Consider the following 6882-nt stretch of genomic DNA (forward strand, 5'->3'; position numbering starts at 1 on the left):
TCCTCCGAGAAAACAATATCGGTAATTTTTATTTGTTCGTTGACTTTCATGCCACCTTGGTAATGATACTTTTACTTGTTTTTTATATCTGAACAAAGCGAGCAGTGCATAAGTATCGGCAAAAATTATTGCGTGAAAAAGTTTCCTTATAAAAATCAGGCAATATCTTTTTTATTTTTTATTATTGAACAGAAATTTATATTTTTGATGTTTTTTTATTTTTAATGTTTGTTTTTTTTTGTTTTTTGTTTTGTGAATTTACAACCGGAAACACATTAAGCAAACAAGTTTTCCGCACTGAGGTACAACAAAAAAATGTCTCTAAATAATTGTCTGATTACCTGTTCCCTTCCTGCGAAATTATATCTTCCGCTTTCGAGAAAAGTCTTTCATGTGGCAGAATGATTAACTTTTTAGGAGTTAACTTTATCGAAGGTTTTTCAAGTGGAATATATTGGAAATATTGCAAAATCTCAACTTTTCAAAACCTATTATATGCAGAAGTTACAAGAAAAGTAAGCGCGAAAAATTTGGTGAATAAATTATGGTGAATACTAGGGTTTACGCGTAAACTTTTAGTTGACAATTATTTGTAGTTCTATTCAGTTCATTTGTATTCTAGTTCATTTGCATCTGTTTATTAAAGAGATCTACATCCTTTGTTAGGTGATTGACCGAGCTCCTCCTACAATTTGTGGTGATCGTTTAGATGCTGTTCTACAAATGGAGGGATCTGCAATTTTATGACGCCTCTGAACGGCAAATAGTTTTTTACGAGGAGCTTTTTCATGGTAGAAATACACTCGGAGGTTTATCGTTATCTGCCGAGGGGTTTAGCCATGCCGCAAAATGTGCGCTTATTAACTTTATGAGCTATCAAGTTCCAATAAATAAACGAATAAACGAGCTCACTCAGCAGCTCAGGTATAACCCCGGCTACCCTCAGTGCGCCCACTCGCCCTAGGCTAAACACACAGCTTAATAGTAGAAGCCTACTAGATTTGAGTAGAGACCTTAAACTCAATCAGCCTTATCACTAAGTTTGTCGTTTTTGTTAATATATTTTTATATGCACCCTGTATGTATAGTATTTGACGACATGTATATATGTGGCTATAACTTTGCGAACCATTATTTTTCGTTTTGTTCTTTTTCAGGTAAGACGTAAAGGACTATAATTTAACTCGAGAAATGAGGAGATTTGCAGTCATCGAGGAATAATTGGATATATAAATATTTTTGAAAATCGTCGATAGAAAGCAATTTCTGTGGGCAGTTTCTCTTACTGGCGCACGCTGAACGATTATTTTCTGCTAATAATGGAAGAACATCCTTTCTTCAGGTCACACACATTGGTTCAGGAAGAAAGCGCCATGTCGGCCACGGCTAGAGAGACCATGGCGATATTGCGTGATTTCTTCCCTAAAAAACTGATAAGCTCTTTCGGTAACATGCCCTGGGGAGTTCCTCAAAAATAAAGTTTATGAAACAAACTTAACTTGACCTTATCACCACTAAAAGAAAATATCGTTCGCGAGTTGAATGGCATCCTCATATTACTTCTGCAGCGAGTCGCATGGAGTACGGAGACCTGGTATTAAGAGTGTAACCGATGTAATGTTCAATATTTAGAGGAAATAATTTTAATACTTATTGAATTAAACTTTTATCATCAGTAATTCTTTTTTAATTTAGCTTTTAATTCGACCACCGGATGAAATTAATGAAATTTCTTTAAGAAGCGCTGGTGTTTAATTAAAAGGAAAATATAATATACTTCTAGTGGATTTCAACTTTTTACAATATTTGGTTTTAAGATTTTTAAGCTTTTTCAAACATTTTGAGTACCAACATTATACTTTTTCACGTGGAATGTTTTGTAAGCAAATTGAAAATAGAATAGATCTAAAAACTGAAAAGCATTTAGAGCTATTTTTGTTAGTAACCAAGACACAACACAAGACAGACGCAAGGCATGTTATATGTATACAGAAAGAAGATACTTCATATACTGATTTTGAGTTAAGCTCCTGATGAAATAAGTGTTTATATCGTTATAAGTGAAAATAATGGTCATCTTAGTCAAACAATTAAAGTGCGCTTTCCTTCATGGCTCATAAATCAAACCAATTTGTTCAATTCAAAAAACGATTTATAATTCCCTTATATCATAAACATAAAAAGAGGAAAAAAAGAATGCGTTCTTTCATTATCCGCAGCGCAACCATCAATCTCAGCAAATGTTTGAAGAAGCCCTGCATTGTGCACATTCAAACAAACAAAATAATAATAATACAAATAAAAATAAAGAAGTACAAACAAAGACGCGGAAGCACAAGGGTTGTCTTTTAACAGGATCGCCTTTGCAACGCTGGGTGTGATGAGCTGTAATTCAATATTTTTATCGAACAGTCTGGTATTAATTTAGAAAAGCCTTACACATAACGTTTTCACAGACGGATATTATTAGTTTTTTTTTTCAGTGAATAAAAATGCATCTATCCCAAAAGATGGAATTAACTCGTAAAAAATTGTATGTGATGATTTACTACGATTTTCAACGTGGGTTATGGAGACAGAAGTGATAAACTAACTTTTACTTTTGGTGTTGAAGCGCCGCACTTAGCCGCTGTGTAACGCTGGTGCAATGAGTTCCAACGTGGCCGACGATTTTTGCAGGAGGAATTTCGTGAAAAGCGTCAAAAACGGTTGCCGCGCCAGAAACAATCGATATTATGCGTCAATTGATAACGTAAGATCGTCATATGACGTATCAAAAGATAGAGGCATCCCCAGGCATTAGTTGGACTAGCATGCATTCAATATTTGATGAACATTTGATCGTCAAGAAGATTTTTTATCGTTTGATATCGCATAATTTAACAATTGCCCAAAACAGTCCTGTTGTTGTTGTTGTAGCAGCATATACGAGGAATACTGATGAAGTGTTAGTCCTTGGCTGGATATAAATCCGGTCCGTTCTGATTACGTAGAACCGACTGTCGTGGGAACGACAAAAAAAAGTTTCGATTGGATTCGTGTAAAGGAATGTTGAAGAAATTCAATTCAGTGATTCCAAGCGCGGCTACAAATCGAATGTTGAATCTATGCATATGAGCCGGACATAAAACAGCAATCGACAACAACTCAAAGCAAATCCAGTCATGTCACAACTGTACCACTAGAGAAACTTAAAACAGCCCATTCTGAGTGGTACACAGCCATTCGTTTACCCGAAGTTTTAGGAGCAATAAGGAAAAACAACCCCCGAAAACCAATCATCCTTCACCAAGACCATTCGAGCTCTCACGTATCGACTCAAATAAGAGTTTTTAAGCACTCAAAAGATCGAATTAATGGGTGATCCGCTTCACAATCCTGATTTCGTTTTGTTCCCAAACATAAAAAATAAAATGCGAGCCTTTAAATACATTGTTTTGGAGATATGCATTTCTCCCTGACAGAAGTGCAGATGTATGTATATTGGCTTCCAAAGGAGAATATTTTGAAATGAAGAAAACCACTTTCATTATTGTTTTACTGCTTTCATTATTGGGCGCAAAATGTTAAAGGCAAACCTCGTAATAGCAGGTATGTAATTATGTATGTTATTTAGATGTTGACATCATATAAATTATACAAGCTGCCATGTATGTCAACAAATATTGAGCATATTTTTTTGCTAAAGTAACACATTTTACACAGTTAGACAGTGTCGAGCACACGAGAAAATTGATTTGCGTACATTTATCATTCTGACAACAGTTGAGAGGAAATACACGCCCGCATTCCCTTTTTATATTTTTTGTTTTGGTGTGTGTTAAGCTAAGCAAGCTCTTTTTTAGTTGCCGGTAACTCAACCATTGAAATTAGGTCACAGCAAGTTGGGGTAAGTCAAAGTAATATTTGAAAGTGAAATGCACAGAATTTGCTGATTAATGTGAAAAAAGTTATGGACTATTCCTGCAAAGTAATTAAAATTTTCTTAAATAAAAAAAAAAGTACGAATTTAAAAAAGATTGCTTTTATTTAGGTCTTCTTTCAATTTCGTTTGTATTTTTTTTTGGGTTGCATGTAGCAGAAAATATAGATTTCAAATAAAGTATCAAAGAACGAAAAGGTTGCACACTTATGCGTATAAGCTTTAGCTAGTGCTGTGAATTTGTTTTTTGTTTGGTTAAAATACACGGATGGTGAAAATGAAATCCTTTGTATGTAAGGAAGTGGCGCCCAGATGTCAGTATTGAATAATTTCTAGACGGTACCTTTTTTAAAGTCATATTTGACATTTGCCAAGTAGACAGAAGAAGGGTTAAACTTATTGAAACTTACTATGCAAATGGTCGATCTTTAAAAACAACTTATCGCAAATTTCGTGAATGTTTTGGTGGAAATAATCGTCTGAATGAGTCGAAGCTTTAAAAGTTGGTGAAAAAATTTCACGAAACTGGTTGTGTCAAGGTTGGAAAAAGGAGGAAAGACCAAAAACTAAACGTTCTGTTGAACACATTGCTGCTGTAGCGCAGAGTGTTGCTGAGTGTCGATATCTCGCCGTTCTCAACAATTAGGAAAATTCAATTCATGAATCGACTGTTTGACAGATTTTACCTGTAGACATGTCCATGGTGAACATTTAAATGTTTTCTTTTAAAACAACATCTAGCCGTGTCTTTTGAAAGCAGAAGGGGCACAACTGTCTCTTCTTCAACCACAACTGCCATCATTTCAGGCGTTACATAGCTTTTGGCACGCCAACGCTGAGAATGAACCGCAACGAAATTCACCATGAACTGATTGTTGCTCATTTAAAATGGAGCTTCGGGCCAAGTGTGACAAGCAGTACTACGGTCAAAAGCCAAACCGCTTTTATGACGTGGAAGCAAGAAACCTTTATAAATAACAATCAAATACAACAATTAACCAACATGCGGTAGCTTAAATATGTATATTGGAATTTATCAAAATCATCCTTTTAATACACACTGACGAAAATAACCCTCGAATACGCTTTTTGTTTCGACTTATTTTTGGCGTCTCAGTTGAATTTCGAACTTTGGCGCATTAAGAGACACGGCAGAATTTTATGGCAAATTTAGTTGTGGTTTATTTTTTCCGTTATACCCCTCTTTAATGAGACGAAATCCTTTTTCAACAAAACAGACAAAAAAGTTAATCTCTTGGGAAGTTAGCAGACATATTATAAGTGTGGTTCAATTTTAAGGGCCGATATTGTATGTGAACCACACCTAAACGTCAGGTTTTTTTCTGTATTTCATTTGACATTTCTTAATCTCAGACTAACTCAATTTGAACTATGGAAAGATACGCAATCGAGCAATGCGTTAAAGTTGTTCAGGCTTATTATGAAAACAGGCGTCAGTGAATGACCAATTTTCGAAGAAAATCATCTTCAGTGATGAGGCACATTTTCACCTCAGTGGATTCGTCAATAAGCAGAATTGCCGCATTTGGGCGAATGATAATCCAAGAGTGATTGCCGAAAAACCTATGCAACAACAAAAAGTGACTGTTTGGTGCGGTTTATGGGCCGGCGGCATCATTGGGCCGATTTTTTCCAAAATGAGGCCGGTCAGGCAGTTACTGTGAATAGTGATCGCTATCGTGAGATGATAACGAACTTTTTATGGCCCGAATTGGAAGATATGGATGTGAACGATATGTGGTTTCAACAGAACGGTGCCACTTGCCACACAGCTAACGAAACAATGGCTCTTTTGCGCGAAAAATTTAATGGCCGAATAATCTCACGTCGCGGCGATGTCAATTGGCCACCAAGATCATGTGATTTGACACCGTTAGACTTCTTTCTTTGGGGTTATTTGAAAGAAAGGGAGTACGTCGATAAGCCACCAACAATTCAAGGGCTAAATGATGAGACCATCGGATGGAGGTGTGCCGCCGAGGCCGTGGCGGTCATTTGGCCTATATTTTGTTCCATACGTAATTGAGCTATACCAATATTATCATAATAAAGAGAAATGATAATAATTTCCTAAAAAAATTGTTTTTTATTCAAAATCAATACCGGCCCTTGAAACTTAACCACCCTTTATAGATAACCAACCACTCATCAGATGTTCATGGAACTGTGCGACTATATTTCACACCAAAAGTTTCGTTTTGCTTAATAGTATCCAGTAAAACCGAATACGCATTAACCACTTATATCTGGTATGCGTCATCATCTTAATTGAAGAAGTTAGAGTGCGCAGTTCATACTGTTCTATTGCGTTTACTGCTGAAATAATTTTTTAATTGTGTGTGGGTGTCTTTGACTTTAATGCAAATATTTCTTACTTGATTTGTACGCTATTGACATGATTAAAGGACTTATTTGAATTGAATAAAAATATACAACCAAGATTTATAGCCATGTACATACTATACATATACAATATTCATACATATATATAAGTACATACATAGGTGGTATGTCCAACTGATGGATCTTCGTTTTGCTTTCGGACAATATACCAAGTAAAACTCAAAATCTGAAGAACTTTTTTGGTCAAAATGTATTATACAAACTTTGTTTGCTGGCAAATATTGAAAAATCCAATGCGTTGTAGACAGTTTTTATGTTACGCTTACTTTGGCTGAGTGTTGCCGCATATTTGTAAATGAAAAGTAATTTATTAAAAAGTACACTTAAATATTAGAGTTTTTCGCCAATATGAACCAAGGCTACAGGAGCATTATTTAATTTAATTTAATTTAATTTAATTTAATTTAATTTAATTTAATTTAATTTAATTTAATTTAATTTAATTTAATTTAATTTAATTTAATTTAATTTAATTTAATTTAATTTAATTTAATTTAATTTAATTTAATTTAATTTAATTTAATTTAATTTAATTT

This window comes from Anastrepha obliqua, chromosome 1 (assembly GCF_027943255.1).
Source record: "Anastrepha obliqua isolate idAnaObli1 chromosome 1, idAnaObli1_1.0, whole genome shotgun sequence".
Taxonomy (NCBI): Eukaryota; Metazoa; Arthropoda; class Insecta; order Diptera; family Tephritidae; genus Anastrepha; species Anastrepha obliqua.